Below are 18,724 nucleotides of genomic sequence, written 5' to 3' on the forward strand. Positions count from 1 at the left end.
TTTAATCACAACTTCCCAAAAGTCGAGAAGTGAATCAATACCAGCTAGACATTTATACAACATAACCAACACCAATTTCATGTCCAGATAAAATGTCCATATTTCCCCATCATTATACAATTAATTACATATTGAAACTTCATTTTTCCAGGTTTTACAGTTAAGTCTGAAAGATTTCTAACTCAGTTTGCAAAATAATTATTTTCATGTATGATACTCATTTACAAACAGCTGATGAGATTAAACATTAGTATAACACATCTTTATGTTCATGGAGCTAAACTGTCATTTGTTGTTGGAGCAATTACATCCACTTGAAACTACAAGAAAATTGTGAGCACCAATATTTAACATAATCTAGTTTATTGGATATGAGACTTTAGTGTACATAGTATTATATTTATTTTTTGTTTGTAATTTATTAATGTTAAAGCTCTAGAGATCTTTTTAGAAGGCCTAAATGGTACATGTATAAATAGCCATGACTAGATTAGTGGAAACAGTAAAAGTAAAGACATGTGAAAGAGAAGTTCAGTCAGAGAAAAGTTAGAAATGTGAAGTTAACTGTTGTGAGAATGAATGGCTTAACACTAATACTAGAAAGCAAATTATCTAGGATCTCAACAATTTCACCTCATTCAGGAAAAAACCAAGTTCCCAACTTATTTAAATTGGCTATGACTGTTAGCAGCCCATGTATGAAAGCTTTCCAATACAAGTTTTGTGGTAACAGAAGAAACACAATTTTCAACCTTTAACCCTTAAACAGTGGGAATGTTGTAGGTAGAAGCATCAATTGATGATGGATGCCATTTAAGGGTTAAATACTGACTTTTATGTGTCAGTGCCTAACAAGTCACATAACACCACAGAGAAACTACGTTTAAAACTGCCAGTGGGAACCTTATGGACTCCACAGACTTTTAAATGTTTGTTCTTAGCTATTTGTACATAAATTTAATTGTAGGTCTATGTCTTTTGTGGTAACATTTTCTAATGACATGAGTCATACATAAAAAAGTATCATCAACAATACTACAGGTGCTAAATACAATTACAACAATACCACAGGTGCTAGATACAATTACAACAATACCACAGGTGCTAGATACAATTACAACAATACCACAGGTGCTAGATACAATTGCAACAATACTACAGGTGCTAGATACAATTGCAACAATACCACAGGTGCTAGATACAATTACAACAATACCACAGGTGCTAGATACAATTGCAACAATACCACAGGTGCTAGATACAATTGCAACAATACTACAATTGCTAGATACAATTGCAACAATACTACAGGTGCTAGATACAATTACAACAACACCACAGGTGCTAGATACAATTACAACAATACTACAGGCACTAGATATAATTACAACAATACTCCAGGTGCTAGATATAATTATAACAATACCACAAGTGCTAGATATAATTACAACAATACTGCAGGTGCTAGATATAATTACAACACTACTACAGGTGCAAGATATAATTAAATGTTTAAATATTATCTCAATTCAATATAAAAAAAACACTGAAAAAGCAGTATTTCTTGTTATACAAGTAACTTTATATCATTAGTTCTTTCAAGACTTTGAGTTCAAAAGAGTACCTATGAACTCCTTCTAATGTGTTCATTCTTCTGACCATTCTTCAACTTAAATTTTGTCCAGGTCATTATTACTCATATCCTTCTCATTTGTTCTACACCAAGTATTTTTTAGTCTTCCTCTGCATATTCTACAAACTGGCCTCCAGCCCAATGCATGTGTTGGCAGTCCTATATTTTTATAGTATCTCTATTGATACAACACAAGTTTTTGTATGATTCACTGTTATCTGATCATCTCTTTTAATATTCCTTCACTTACATGATCAGACAATCTGATCATTATGTTTCATAAACAATTACACCCAAAACTTCTCGATCTACAGAGTGTCCGAAATGTCTGAAATCATAGGCACTTCAATGAATTTCATAATGTATTCCACAAGCTGTCCTTATAATTCAAAACAAGTTTGGATCAAGTCAACCTTTTCATGCTTTGATGGAACAACCTTAATGTCATGTATCTTAAATTAAGGAAAGCTGTATACCACCTGAAGTTCCAGACTTTTGAACACCCTGTGGACTCAATTTCCTCCAACCATTTGTTTGTCTCAGAGCCATATAACACAGCTGAAAAAAGCAAGACTTAAGTTTAGTCTTAATAAACCTGTATTATTTTATATCCTATTTAATTATCTAAAAATGATTCCCACTTTTCTAAATATGTTTTTACCTTCATCAGTACTAACTACCAAGATATAAAAGTTTTCAAATCCTCAATCACCAATTCATCCAAATCAGCTGTCTCTAATCTCATCATCTTTGTCTAAACTCCGTCAACGTGTGTCGTTACACACCATACATGAGCACATTTGAATTATTTCAAGCGTTAAACTTTTCAGTATCAAAGTATGTAAAACGTCCCTCATAACACAAACTATAAACATATTAACCAATAAAAGTGATAGAATATCACCCTCACAAACTCCACTTCTATCCTCAAACCACTATATTATCTTGACCAACCCTCACTTATCACATTGATTATGTTTCTGGAAATTCACAGCATTGAAGTGTACTACATATTGACTGTCTATGTAGAATCAAAAGCCCTTTTAAAATCAATAAAATTCAACACAAGGAGTTTCTTCCATTCATCATATTACTCAGTGATGTTTCTATGAACAAAGATCTAGTCAGTACATCCTCTACTGCTTTGAAACTTCTCTCACAAAACCTTTTGTGGTGTCTTACATCCTTTTGTACAGAACAACGTAATTCTCATTGTTCTCTTGGTGTGTTACAATAACACAAACTTCATGGCACCAATTACACAAGTTTTATATCTCTGTTTAAAGCTAACTTATCTAGTAACTGAAACTTTTTTCAGTTTAATTCAACTTTTAATTAATAAAATCAAGTCATTGTTTGTTCTTTTTTGTTTGTTTTTGCAGTTTAATTTTTATGTTTACAATAATCAAATAGGAATAAACATTTCCTGTTTTTAGCATCTCTAGATGACCTGACTTCATGCAGAAAGAAATAATGGCTATACAATACAGTTGTGATCTATCTGACTTACAACTGAACCATCAGAGCTTCTTGCTAAAATTAACATTCACTTCACAGCCTTCTACAAATGTGAAGCCATTATTATTTTGAGCTTCTGTTTTGAACCTAACAAGAGTAACCTTGACACTCCTGTCTACCATTACCCTCTCACTATGGATACTTCCTTTAATCTGGGGTCAAAGGGCATGTCATCACACTTATAGACTCTCATTATAAATTATATTGAACTATGTCAATAAGTTTGGTATCAAATTGTGCATTATAATTCAAATGCCAGTACTATACATTAATTTCTCAAATATTATTTTTAAAAAATCCTAAATATCACTCTCCAAATGTTACACAGTAATGCTGAATGCAGTATTGGTTCAAATTATATGTTTGATATTCAAATGCAGTCTATAGAATTAAAAACCTAAATTACAAATTGATAAGATAGAATATAAGGGTCTCCAACTGTTTTTTATTTGCTGAAATACTTATTCATACATTTAACAAATCAAAGAGCAGACCCACCCACTTCTTTAACTTTTAGAAATACTTCCTTATACATGCTGGCTTTGCTTCTTCATGGCTCTACACACAAACAAAAGCTCAGAATTTCCCCATGTAGTTTTCTAACTCTTGAAAGTGATGCATTCAAAATATTTTTCATTTCATTTCAAATCTGGGAAGGAAGAGCTAAATATACTTTGAAGTATATTTTACTTAAACCCAAATACAGCTTAATAACTAAGCCTGATAAAAATTATAGTGGATATCTGTGTTATTAATAGAGTAATTTTACTTTTTTATTATTTCAAAAGCCATATATAAAACTTAAACATTTTCTTTCACATTCTGCACATGAAAAGTTTGTCAGATGCTATTGAAAGGCCAATATAATAAAAATAATATATACATACAGATGTATAATGCTACAAGATTTAAGCTATTTCAACTAATTATTTGTGGTTTTGTTATAATCTATCATCATGATGGAACAAAAAACTGTAATATGTCTATTTCCTAAATTTTTATGGTGGTTATACTGAAATAAAATTGTGAAAAGAACAGACAAAATACAAAGTTTTTATTATAAGCATAAAATGTTTGATAATTATCTGAATGTTATTAATAAGTTATAAATATTTTATATGTGATATCTGACAGTTTTGCATAAAAGTATTTTTAATCTTAAAATCAATTTATGTCAATACATTTGGAATCAAATTGTAGATTATAATTCAAACTTTAATATTATGTCTAAGTTAATTTCTTAATTTAAAATTAAATATTAAAAGAACACATTTAAATATATATTTTAGTGAGTTGTGTTTTGTTGATTGCAGCAGTTTAAAATTAGATGTTTCTAATGTCAAAATACCAAGTTACAGTTTTGTACAAATCAAGAACTCAAATTACTAATATTATGAATTTAGAAGAAAAAATTAGAACCTCATTTTTTATTTTGCTGAGATATGGTTCATGTTCTGAATCAAACACAGTGAGCCCATATAACTCTTTTCATATTTGAAACAGTCCTTTGTATACACTTACATCAATATTTTACATGTGAATAACCAATCATCAGCTTAGAATATCCCTAATGTAGTTTTCCCCACCATTTGTATCTTTGAAAATAGTAAAATATTCTTTCGATCCAATATTTCAATGACTTAATGTGTTGTTGTCAGTCTGCTCACAGTGTCATATTTTATAAAATTTAAATAACTCTTAGTTATCAAGCTTAATAGATTATAGTGAAATTCTATGGTATCAGTGTAGCTATTTATGATGTTTTGTTATTCAAGTGTGCATGTGTGTGTATGACCTACATTTTTATATCCTCCACATGCAAAATTTTAAAAGGCTTAGCAACCTATGTCCAGCAGCAACCAAGTACATAGGTCATAATGAGAAGAGAATTGTGTGCATTACCTCTTGATTTATTATTCTTTATTTTAAGAAAAATAAGTTTAATTTATTTCTAAATAGTAACAATCTATATACATATATACAGTAATTGAACTGTGACTGTATATTACAAAATACTAGTCCACTAAAACACAGCTATGACAAGGAAGACTGAGAGTCAGTTTTATATTACTGGACACTGACTTGAGTGCACATGCTATGTAATCTTAGGTAGGAATTACTAGAAGGTCAATATAACAAAACATAATATGTTCACAAATAGTGTTATGAGACTTAATGGTACTTAAACTAAACATTTGTATTTTCATGTTATAATATTTTATCACAAAAAAGCATAATATATATTTCCCTTTTTTTATAATGGATACAAAGTTGGTCAAGTGATAGACCCCATTTAGTTAGAGAAATATAAAATATGTTTTGGTGAAAACAAATGTTTGAAATGTATTTAGCAGGTTTTAGAGTTTACACACAATCTTTCAATCACAACATCTAATCACTCTGTACTCAGACTAGTAACAAAACAGTTTTTACAAACAAATCTTTAGTAAATATATTTCATTAAAACATCTAATTTGTTGTATCAAAAATTTGGCAAACTTTAGTGAAGATGACACTTCACTATAACATAAGTTATAGTGCAAATACTTAACATGTGCAACTGTGTAGATGAACTTGTGTATATTTTATTAGGCCCACTGCAAAAGGGTTAAATAACACATTACAGTGTCTTCAAAATTAAATAACTACTTCTTTCATACCAATTATTTCTATTTATAAAATACAGCAGATTCAGGGTTAAAATCCTATAACAGAAGTAGTTAGTTTATCAGTTCACAGATGTCACTGATCAACTGTTTGCTGCATTACTAAACATCCTGATTGTTCTAATAAATCTATTTCCTTTGATTCAACACACAAGGATATAGATACCGATTATCAAGAAACAGTAAATAAGTCAAAGAACATGTTAGTTTTCAATTTATACCTTTGGAATTAAGATTAATAGTATATAAGTGGATTGAAAACAAATAGTACAGAAGCGATAAACAGAAGGCATAAAAAAACAATTTTATGGTTAGATAAAGGTGATGAACACAAGGGGTATAGAGACCTTTACACTCATCATACTTTATTCACATGAACATCAAGATGTTGTACAAGTTTGTTAATGACACTATATAAACTGCTCTACTAAGACGAAGATTAACAAACGACAAGATAGAACCATTTTTACCCTCAAAGTTGTTCTTGTACACTCAACCTTCAAAAATGTAATAATTTAAACCCACTCGTTTTCTGGAAATCACAAACCCCCCACTTCAAACTCTGGGCCTTGATTACTATTAATAACAACTAATTTCATAACTTAATCATACCATCAGAAAAATAAAACCAACTTAAATGGAGCCTAGCCTTCTTTACCAAATCTTAAACTTGTGTTCCTGTCTTTAAAACAGACAAAAAACAATCAGAAGCCTTTTACTGTATCAATTCCCACAGATTATCAAAATTTAAACAAGGTCACTTATTATCCATCTATCAGATCTTAACCTATTCCTTCAAGCTAACCTTCCATCTCTAGAATCAATTCTAGGAGCTATCCTCTGAACCTTTTCCAACAAGCCAATATCCTTTCTTAGATAGAGACCAAAATTTTATATAGAATATGAAACAGAGAACAGAAAAAAATTATAATGGGAAAAAACTAACTTTTAATTAGTTGATTATTTTCATTAGTTGTGATATTAAGTGACTCAACTGAACAAACTTAAATTTATTGAAAATAATAATGAAAAAATATGAAATCAATATTATGATTACTTGGATTAATACTTTTGAATTGACAGTTTTAAATTACATTAATCAGTTTAATCTCCCAGTTCCTGTAAGATTTATAGTTTCTTCCAGCATATACTGTAAATGGTAAATATAAAATTGCTTTAATGCATTCTTCCAACACTTCTGTCCATGTCAACTCAATTTTTCTTTACTTATAAAGTTATTAATAACTTAAGTTTTTACAATGAGGATGGAATTTGAAAAAATAAATTAAAGCATCTGTAATTAAATATTTTTTATTAATATTACCATGATTAAGGTATTTGTTTTATAATAGTTTGATTTATGCCTTATGAATCATTTTACTCTCTGTAAAATCATCTCTACTGTCATGAATTGTACCATTTTTCTGAAATTACCATGAATTTGTTTTCACTGAATTATATATACCTTATCACCTACTGTCACTAAAAGTAATGTATAGTTTTATCAAATGAAAAAAAAAAGTTAATTTTAAACAGTTTTCTTATATTGCAAAGTCCTGTAGGAAAAAACCCATGGTATTAATAAAAGTTTGTTTCTTTTTTACAGGGGAGGTAGGTAAGCATGCTACATATTTTTTACCTCTTCCTATTAATATATAAAAAATTTTAAATCTTTAATTTGTGCAGGTATTCAACTACCACACGACACATTGGTCAAGAAAGTTCCTTTTCCTCTATCTACTTATTGTTCTGCGTTGTTTACCTAGAATAGAACATTCCATCTTCCTGTGAAAAAAGATGGCTGCAAGGTTGCTTGCATGTGTGAATTTAAATAAGTTTTTCTTGTGACAGTAAGGTGCAAATATTGAGGTAATGACCCATCATGTACTTCACTGGAAATGACCAGTCATGTTGGTAGCATTAATTGCTCTGGGTAAGTCTGATATTAACAATTTGAGTAATTAAGGTGAGATGTATTCAGTCTGGAACAGGTTACTGGGATTGTTTATGATATAGAGAACCTTCATATCTAGCTTTCCAGTTGAAACAAAGTACACATTTTAATTGTGTTTGCTCTAAATAAATATTAATTATTGTGATTTTTCATTCATGTTCATTCTCTCTTTACAAATTTAGTCAGTGATACAGAATGATTTCATGGTAAATTTTTCAACAAATTTTCCATTATTAAATAAACTCCACTTAACACACTCAAGTGAAACCACTTTCACCTGAAAATACCAAAAGATTTTTTGCTACATTACATTTACAAAACATCTACAAATACAATAGTTTACAATAGATTAAAGTAACTTAATACAATACCATTGTACCAAAAGATATCTATTAAGTGAAGCATAGTCAACATTTTTGAGAAGCTCAAAATAGAAAGAGTATTCCATGCAAGAACAATTACTTAATTGAAAGCAATCTATCAAGGAACCCAACAATTAATTGATTAGAAAATTCTTAATTGCCCTGCTATAACTCCGAGTAATGCATAATTAGCTATTTCTACAGATAATTACCTATCTTGACTTTTAATTATCGTTTCTCTTAAGTACACCTTTAATTTCTATTAACTTCACTACTACTAGATGGCTTAAGTGACTTATCCACCAATATGCTCACATCCTTTATTCAGCTTTACTACTGGGTTGGTTCTCCTCTATATTAAATGTATGATCCAAATTATAACAATCCAATAGCATTACTTCAAAATATTCAATATAGCTGTAAGTGGTTAAACATATCATCAGCAAACTTTATATTCGTACTAATTAGGCTCCTATCATTATCAATTTATCATTAATACCAGTAAGAAAAAGCAGAGGTCAGAGCACTGACCCCTAAGACACTCCCTCCACTAGTAACAAGTGTCTTACTTTACTCATCTCATTCTACCTTTTACTTTCCCTCATCCAACTATCCTAGATACAATTAACTAATCATTTACAACCCTACTAATGTTCTTTTCTTAACTAATCTTTTGTATGGCACTTATCAGAGTTTGCAGTCACTAACAATACTAGTTTATAGTATATCATAAGTCGAGAATAATATCTGTTATCACATGTCCCTTCTTTGGAGTTTTGACTGTACACCTTCAGTGGTATTTCAGCTTTGTTTTTCATGGAATTATAAATGTTTGATGTCTGGAGTTCATACTTCAGTAAATAAGTGAATCTCACTGTGAAAATCAACAATAGCATGAAATATGGAAAACTGACTTCTATGCTCTGAAAACAAACATGAATGTGCCTAAGTGACTGATTGCACATTAGTTAAGTGAATGAGTGATTAAACCTGTGGGCAGATAAAGCTATAAACATCACATTTTAGTGGGTTGCATTTAAAATGTAATTAAACTACTTAACTATCATGATATACAAACTGGATATCAAATCATAGATAATGAATCAAATTTTAATATTATACAAGTTTTAAGTCCCTAACTGCATAAGGAAATAACCTCAACTTCCCCTCATGAAAGAATTTGGATATTTATTCTTGGGTCATCTCCTCTTCTTGATTTTGTATCCCTCACAGAAGCCTATGAAATGCAACATAAAATATTTTCTATAATTTCATCATCAACATTCTTAAGCTACACTTTTATGTTCTTAAATCTTATGAGAATAAAGAGTAACCAATGATAACTCAGAAACCATTTTCCATGCCTACCTCTGACATGCTGTAATTCACAATTGACTAAAATATCCTTCTCAGGCTGACTTCCATTAAATTAACTAATAGAAAGCCTAGATTTCAACTTATTCATTAACACATTTGTCATACCATGTGAGATTACAATTATTACAATAATTTACAATTAAGTTTGAAGTGAAAAAATTTTTCCCCCAAGAACACAGTGGGAAGTATAGTTGACTTTCTAACTGCTCATGCCACAGGTTTAGAGATGCTTGAGTACTGGGCCAGTGGTACACGGTCAGTACCAGTACAGGCAGCCTGGTACCACCAGTACAGCTATACAAACCCTCACCTTATCAACATGTGTTCAGAATCAAAGCATCCTAAGTTCCCACCCTTTCCATCATTCACAAAACAAGTAATGTTTTCAAAATATGAAAAACAAATTAATAAAGCAAACTTTCTTCTTGAATCCATGTCAGTTTTCTTTTGACATATTTCTCTGAATTTTATCAGATTCCTCAGAATTTTTCTCCTAACAGAAAAAACACCAATTTTTATCACATTTCCACGATAACACTAACAGCCTTCTTATGTACAGTAAGACTAACAAGTTTACATTCCTTAGAACCTGCCCATTACCTGTTGATCTGTCAACAATAAGAACAGCTTGAATATCTGATTTTGAACATCCATCCAAGCCCTGGAATAAACCTTGTCTGGTTCTGACATTTCATTTATGTCATAACACTAACAGCCTTCTTATGTACAGTAAGACTAACAAGTTTGCATTCCTTAGAACCTGCCCATTACCTGTTGATCTGTCAACAATAAGAACAGCTTGAATATCTGATCTTGAACATCCATCCAAGCCCTGGAATAAACCTTGTCTGGTTCTGACATTTCATTTATAGTCTTCTTATTTATAATTAATGAAATAATATATGATTCAGATGAATTCCAATGTTTCCCATCAAATGTTTACATTCAAGAATACTGCTATTATTTTATCCTGTAAAAACAGAACATTTAAAAGCTTAGACATCTTCACAGTCAGCATCCTTTAAGAGATTAATTCCCATTTGAAAATCTGCTTACTTTCATCATACTTAAAAAACATTATTTATTTCAACATTAACAAACTTTTTATCATAAGCCCTTTCATAGTTACTTTTTAAAACAAAATTTCTAGTTTTCCCACAACTCCATAAATCATCTAAAACTTCGAATTTCTTGAACATGTGAAAACTATTCCTTAATTTCTCCTTTGTCTTTAATAAACCTATTAGGTTGGATCACCCCTTTGTATCTTTAGTAAAACTATTAAGCTTGATCTCTCCTTTATGACTTTATTAAAATTATTAAGTTTGAGCTACCCTTCATATCTTTGGTAAATTATTAGATTTGATCTCACCTTTGTATCTTTAGTAAATCTCTTAGGTTTGATCTCCCCATTATGTCTTTAGTAAATCTATTAAGTATGATCTCCCCTTTATGTGTTTGGTAAATATATTAGGTTTCATCTCTCCTTTATGACTTTAGTAAAATTATTAGGTTTGAACTCCCCCCTTTATATCTTTGGTAAATTATTAGGATTGTCTTTTCTTATAGCAAAGCCACATCGGTCTATCTGCTGAATCCACTGAGGGGGAATCAAACCCCTGATTTTAGCATTGTAAATCCACAAACTTACCACTTTACCAGAAGGGGACCCTATTAGGTTTGATCTCTTCTTTTACCATTTTCCTCTTATCTTAAACCAGAAGTTATTTTGAAAAATTTCTCATTTATGTTCCACATCACCTTTTAATTTGTTCCACTTCAATAATAACAAATCTTGTCTCATAATATCAAAACTGACTTTTCTGATTAAATGTCGTTTCTCTTTTCTCAACATTTAACAAAAAATTAAAACTACTTGAATAATGACTACACTTTTTCAAGTATTTCCCAAGCAACACTCTACTCCCCCTCTTTGGTCACTTCCAGAAAGTCCTCTCTTACTACTTGACATCACAAGTCTAATCAATGTGTAAACATTTCCCATAGTTACTGCTTCAGTATTTTTTATGAACAGCTTATCATTGGCTTCATTTGTTGTTTGGTTTAAAAGATATTGAAAATCTTTTACATAGCAAATGTACTCTATGTAAAGAAGAAACTTATAAGGGGCTTTGTTGTGTGGAAAAAATGGTGGATGTGTAGAAAAAGCCAGGTAATGTGGGAAAGAATGCTCTGAAAAGCCTGTAACCTATGACTAAACAGTTGTGATGAGTAGCAACAAAAACTATAGGATCTGTTCATAAAACTTCTGAGTTTTTGTCCTTTTAAATAGTATCAATATATTTAGTCTATTTTTTATCTCATGAAGGATAAAAAGCCAACTCAAAAAACTGCAGGAAAAATACATTCAGCTTTAGCTTCTATAAAAAGAAGTTTAACCTTGTGTGTACAGATTGGTCAAATTGACCACATCAAACTTTTTTTTATAGTACTGATTATTGAATATTTACTATGAATATATGTTCTTATGTTTATAACATATAAATTCTAATTTTTTATATTTCTATAGTAAATATTTAAATAATTCTCAATTTGCATGATGAAGTGCATGTGACTTCTCATTTATAGATTTTCATTCTTTCCTCCAGGTTGTTCAACCAATTAAAGATATTCTACACATACTGTCAAGCCACACAGAAAAATTCAACCTTTTCTCTTGCTTTGCTGACGTATCACTACAGTTGCTCAATCTACATTTACACATTCCTCTGAAACAAATGTCTATAATTGCTACTGACATTGTTACAAGTAGAAAAAAAGTAAATCCTATAGAATAAGTATTATATGATTGTTTTGTGTCAGTGGTAACAGCTGATAGTTTAACAAAGTTTAAAGTGTTCAAACTAAAAATGTTGCTCTGAGCATTAATGGAACTGTTTACATTTATTTCTAAATTAGTTAGAAAACCAGTTAAAGACATTCCATTTCTGTATCTGGTATACCTTGCTTATTCTAAAATGTATATTCCAAAGCTACATTATTTTTTCAACATGTACTCAACAAATTTAGGATTATAGTAAGTATAGTTTTAAGGTGAATTAGCAATTACAAGGTTGGTTAATGTAAGACATAAATCAACTATTCAAACCTGTTATTTGAATGTTTCAGGTAAATAAAGTATTGAAAGCTTTTTAAATATTTTCAGTTTAGGTCAGAAATATGAAAATTACAAAATGTTAATTTTAATTACCTTAAAAGTCTCTTCAACATGTGCAATTTTGAAAAGATCCACTTAAGTTTATTGGTAGCTGAAAACAATATATTATACACTTCTGTGTTTAGTATATCACTAAATTAGCCAAAATTTACATAAAGTTACCTAATTTTCAGTAAGCCTTCTTTGTGACCAGCTTAACAACTTAGCAAGTGCTATTCTGATTACCTTTTTTCAAAGATAACATAAACAGTGTAGTTTGAAGTCTATCTCTATCTTTCAGTGATGTCGAGAAAACACACTTGTAGAGAAATATATATGCAAAAACTGCTCGTTTGGGTTGAGAAAATATTTTACATAGAAGGTCGAAACGTTGTTCGCTCTTCTATGTAAAATATTTTCTCAACCCAAACGAGCCGTTTTTGCATATACTAGCTCTATCTTTATTTCTTCTAGTGTTTGACAACGTGTGATTGGCTTTATTTTATACAGGTCTTCTTTGCCCTTGTAAAATAACTCGTAGATGGTGTCATCAATAATACTTTTGGTAAGTCAATACAGTTTAGTCTAAAAGCTTTGGCTTTGTGAAACTTCCATGTTTAAACTTGAAAATATCTTAGTGTCAACTGCTTGCTTTATCCAATCCATTTCCTAGCTAAGCCTATACAATCACTATTTTGATAAGTCTTTTTTGAATTACAGTTACACAAGACAGAATGAAATTATTTAAACCTAAGTTAGGCTTAACTCTAGCTACAAATTTATTTACTAAACATATCTTTAACGCCGTGATATTAATAGCAGAACAAGTTAAATAGCATTAATATTAAATAATAGCACTCAGTTCTCTCATTGCTGTGTATACTCAAAAGTCTAAGCTGAAACTAAATTTATTTAAGTTTTAAAATGAAAAACAAAAGGATACAGTAGCTTACTTAAAGTTTATTTTATTCAAACAGTAACACACTTGTATAAACTTATAGTTATACTATAGCAAGTTACTGTATAGTACACAATGTCACTGTCACAGTGTCAGTATTATTTCCTGAGTACTAACACTATAACAATAACATAAAAAACAACAGTAGTTAAGCACTCGTTCTACAGTACTTTTACTTCTTTAAAATATAAACTATTTTACTTATTATCAATAACAACTGAATTTTTAACTCCTACTGATAATAAACACTTACCAAATACTCCAACTTTTACCACCTCCATTAGTCGCCATATTCATCTTTCCATAGTCATCAGTAAGAAACATTCCCTTGTACAATTTGATCACCCTTGGCTATAGCGACACCTATTACAAGTGGTAGAGTTTAAAGTGATAAAAATCGATATTTCATTTTTGACGTCTTGCGCAGTTTCATGAGACCATAAATGTGTTTTATCGTATTTGAAATTCATTATATTAGAATAAATAAAAATGTAACATGTTGTATGTTTCTCTTAACTTACAGTATAAATCATGTGTAGTACTCTAAATACATATCTATATTTTTAATTCCAACGAAATATGTTTATTTTCGCATAAGAAACATCATTTCTAGTTATACAATTTGATAATTCTGTATGAGAATCGTCTACTAGTAAATTTCATGCTCTTGCATAATTGACACTTAAATCCTCAGTGGATCAGAGGTAAATATGACAGCTCGTAACGCACAAATCTGGGTTCAGGTGCTCGCGATGAGCACATAACACGGTTAAGTCATTGTATAACTTTATGCTTGGTTTGTTTGAAATTAAGTACAAAGCTACACAATGGGCTACCGGAGCTCTGCCCGCAATGCGTATTGAAAACCAGATTCTAGCGGTGTAAGTCCACATACACACCACTGCGCCACTAGGGGGCAATATACGCTTGAGCTAAACATGGAAATAATTTTTTAAAAGTGTTAATTTTTTTTGGTTTTTTATTAATTTCACGCAAAGCTACATGAGGGCTATCTGCCCTAGCCATTCCTAATTTAGAAGTGTAAGACTAGATGGAAAGCAGTTAGTCACCACCACAAATAGCCAACTATTGGGCTACTCTTTTACCAACGAATAGTGGGATTGATCGTTACATAATAACGCCCTTACGGCTGAAAAGGCGAGCATGTTTTGATGTGACGTGGACTTGAACCCGCAACCCTCAGATTAAGAGTCGAGTGCCTAACCATCTGGTCATGCCGGGCCAAAAAGTGTTAAAAACTTATATTTAGCTGATTGTTCATGACATTACCAAAACCTAAGGAAAGAACTAAAGTAAAAAGAAAATCCGAAACTCGTGTGCAACCTTTTAATGAGATCATCTTGCGGAGTTTACTGTAATAAATACATTTATTCAAACTATCAAACAACAAAATTATAAAGCAATTATTAAGTTAAATCATAGAACAATTTAATTCAAGAAATTACATTCAATTATTATGTTAGTGATATATCAACTTAATTATTATGTTGTTGAGCTTTGAAACAATATCATAATTTGACTTAAACATGAGGCCCAACATGGCCAGGTGGGTTAAGGCGTTCGAATCCCCGTCGCACCAAACATGCTCGTTCTTTCAGCCGTGGAGACGTTATAATGTTACGGTCAATTTCACTATTCGTTGGTGAAAAAGTAGCCCAAGAATTGACGGTGGGTGGTGATAACTAGTTGCCTTCCCTCTTGTCTTACACTACTAAATTAGGGACGGCTAGCGCAGTTAGCCCTTGAGTAGCTTTATGCGAAATTCAAAACAAACAAACAGACTTAAACATGATACAGAAAACTGATGCATTCACAAATATATAGAAATTTCATGCAATTTTTATAATTTTCCAAGCACTAAAAGTGGCGTGTATACAGTAACAGTGAAATAAATTAAGAAACGAGATAATTGCATGAAGTCATAAAAAGGGCTAACTTAAGGACACAGTTTGATATTAACCACAGAGCCACATAATAACTTATCTGTGTTCTGCCCACCCAAGTATCGAAACCAATATTTACCCATGTGTTTTAAGTCCTCAGACCAAAAGCACGAGGACCTGAAGAGTACAAAAATGTCTGTACGTCGTGATAAAATAAATTAAACGTGAAACAAAGTATTTTAACGATATAAAACGATCAATAATCTTTCAGATTATAATTATACAAAATTATTGTTGTATACGTTTATTTAGCACGTTCATTTCTTTTACTTAGTCAGGTGAATATTATATGTTTACCTAGAGTTTTCAAAAATTTGCTTATCAAATAGATAATAGCTATTTAAAGGTTACAGCCTTAGCTACGTTGCTAGAGAACAGCCTATCACAGTAAATACGTCGACGGAAAGACATTTCGAAATGAGAAAGATGCTGGTTGAAAAAAATATCCACTGTTTACGCAACTATGCAGACTATTTTACTTGCCTTTGCATTTAATAAAGATTGTATTTCACTTAACGTCATCTATACAGTTTGTTTATTTTTGTAGCTTAAACACAGGTACATCACAACTTAATGGTCAATTTTTCAATTAGATAATAGACCTATCAAATACTGATGGTAGAAGTCAGTTAGTTACACCCGAGAAGACTAGAGAGTAAGTAGAAATGAGAAATGTTTATGTCATAATCATAGAATCTATTGCAGATTTTTTCATTTCTCCTAGCGTGCATGTTGACACTTATTTGACCTCTTAAGTTTAAGGCAATGCTTTTATAGAAATAATGGCATATTCTCAATGTTTAAATACTTTTGACTAAAGTGGGAGACCTTACTCCTAGAGAGAAGTGTAAGGTCTAAGTTGGAGAAGAAAAATCCTGCAGTGACACCTGCAGAAGATAGGCCTCAGACTGACTAACCTGCTAGATATTTTCACCATATCAAGCTAGAGTTAACCACCCACCCACACATCTAGTACATTATATTTTCATGTCTACCTGTAATGTATAAGCAATCAATCTACTTTGTGGATTAGTGAGATAGTGGTGAATTGGCTAGTTATACTTTGCCTCACAAATAGTGGCCTTGTCAAGGAAAAACAAATTTACTTCGGATGCAAAATGATCTAAGTCTACTTTGGGTTGTTCGTTGAAAAACATTTATTTTCCTATCATACTGCAACATTATAATTCAAATAAGTAAGAAGTAATCTAATCACAAGCTTTGAAAAATCAGACCTATGATTGTGATGGAAGATTTCATAAACATTACAATACACATATCATCACATTAAGATTTTATCATATCCTTCCAGCCTGTATGTGAGTCTTCGTTAAGTTGGAAGGTATATTTATTGCAGCTAAATAGCCATCCAGTGAAAATTAGAAATATCCTCAGCATTTCCCTTGACGGCTTTATCAAGAGATGCACATCCTGTTGAGCACAAACCCACTCTTAATTGAACAAACAGCTGATTTGATTCAAAATAATAACAATGTGCTCTTATTATTATAATGTTTTGTCATTTGGTGGGTTCTTGTGGATTATTCAGTAAAAGCGATGTCAAGTCCAGTTCATGTAATGATAATAAATTTATTTTATTTCTTTAATGACCAACTGGCAGGCCTAACTTCTCAAACAAATTTTCAATGAACTAATGATAAGCATCACTTAGAAATAAATTTAATCACTCACTCGCAAACCATTCTCACTAATCATAAGTTTCACCGGCGACAATATTTAATGTCGTCGTATAAGTACTAACGTGCGAAGTTAATTCACTGAATTTAAACGGCTTATAGTGTTCGGAATCGATAAATGCTTCTGGTCAAATATCTGTAGTATTCCGATTAATAAGCGCTAATCACAATTAATAGCTTCTGAGGTTTATAATATACTGACTGTAGCTGATGAATAATAATCTTCTGTCTCTCGGCTAGCTGCTTCCTACACAAACTACACGAGACTCTACAACGTTCACCAAAGTTCGAACACGCCAGTGTTTTTGTAAAACAAATATTGTTGATTCTTATTCTTAAGAATATTCTACAAACTTCGCGAACAGGCGGGACAGTCAAGAATATACGTCACATGCAAAAAAGAAAACTGTACTAAAACAAGCGTAGATATTAAAATAAACGTATAACAGTAAATCCGTTACATAAGCCTGTAGGCTTATAGCACTAACAATTGAGTTTTAATACTTGTAGTGGACAGAGCACAAATACCCCATAGTGTAGCTTTGTGCTTAAGAAATAAATAATCATTAAATTTTTAATATCTTATTTAAAAGTGTCGAAATTGTTCGTTCTTCTTGGTGGTTTTCTCTGTTCTGGGTTTTATGGTATGCAGATAAATGGACTGCTCATCTCTCACTGTCATTTGCTGTCTTTTCAACAGAATAGTTCCATATACGTAGATGGTTCAGAGAATCCACTAATGGCTCTATCCTTGATGGTTGTCTGGACGTCATCTCGAAATAAATTCTGGATTCTTCAACATGTTGGCTTTCCAATGGCAATCCTTCACTGAAGCTGTCTTGACAAGAACCTTTGGCTCATCCGTATGAGGAATTGCCACTGGTAGAGTCTTTTCTGAAGTTAACCAATTGATCATTCTCTTACAGGCACGAGGCCTGGCATGGCCGAGCGCGTAAGGCGTGTGACTCGTAATCCGAGGGTCGCGGGTTCGAGCCCGCGTCGCGCTAAACATGCTCGCCCTCCCGGCCGTGGGGGTGTATAATGTGACAGTCAATCCCACTATTCGTTGGTAAAAGAGTAGCCCAAGAGTTGGCGGTGGGTGGTGATGACTAGCTGCCTTCCCTCTAGTCTTACACTGCTAAATTAGAGACAGCTAGCACAGATAGCCCTAGAGTAGCTTTGTGCGAAATTCCAAAACAAACAAACAAACAAACTTACAGGCATACTTTCACCGATAATTATGGTGGATAATTTGGTGTTTTTCTCCCAAAGTGTTAAAATATGTCACAAACGAGGCTGATTTAAAATTTTATCCATGATCTGAAAACAGTGAAAAAAATACAACTATTACTGTGAAATTATTGAAACCTGTAGAGAAAGACATGCATATTCTGAAGAAGATTGTTGACAAGTTGAGTTGTATGGTAATTAAAATATA

The 18,724-nt window shown here is 31.6% G+C and overlaps 1 protein-coding gene across 3 annotated transcripts in view; it reads right to left on the reverse strand.

The window, feature by feature from the left end:
- Nucleotides 1–14,012, reverse strand: part of LOC143236733 (inactive rhomboid protein 1-like) — a 55,647-nt gene extending 41,635 nt beyond the window's left edge. The window contains exons 1-2 of one of the 3 annotated variants that reach the window (XM_076475191.1): nucleotides 13,879–13,950; nucleotides 9,274–9,370 (exon numbers count right to left, since the gene is read on the reverse strand). The gene's annotated coding sequence lies outside the window, so the exon portion shown is untranslated. Of the gene's footprint in view, nucleotides 1–9,273; nucleotides 9,371–13,878 lie in introns of all 3 variants that reach the window. The other 2 variants (XM_076475190.1, XM_076475188.1) reach the window with 2 other exon arrangements.
- Between the last annotated feature and the right edge of the window lie 4,712 nt (nucleotides 14,013–18,724).

The sequence above is a fragment of the Tachypleus tridentatus genome, chromosome 13, assembly GCF_004210375.1.
Source record: "Tachypleus tridentatus isolate NWPU-2018 chromosome 13, ASM421037v1, whole genome shotgun sequence".
Taxonomy (NCBI): Eukaryota; Metazoa; Arthropoda; class Merostomata; order Xiphosura; family Limulidae; genus Tachypleus; species Tachypleus tridentatus.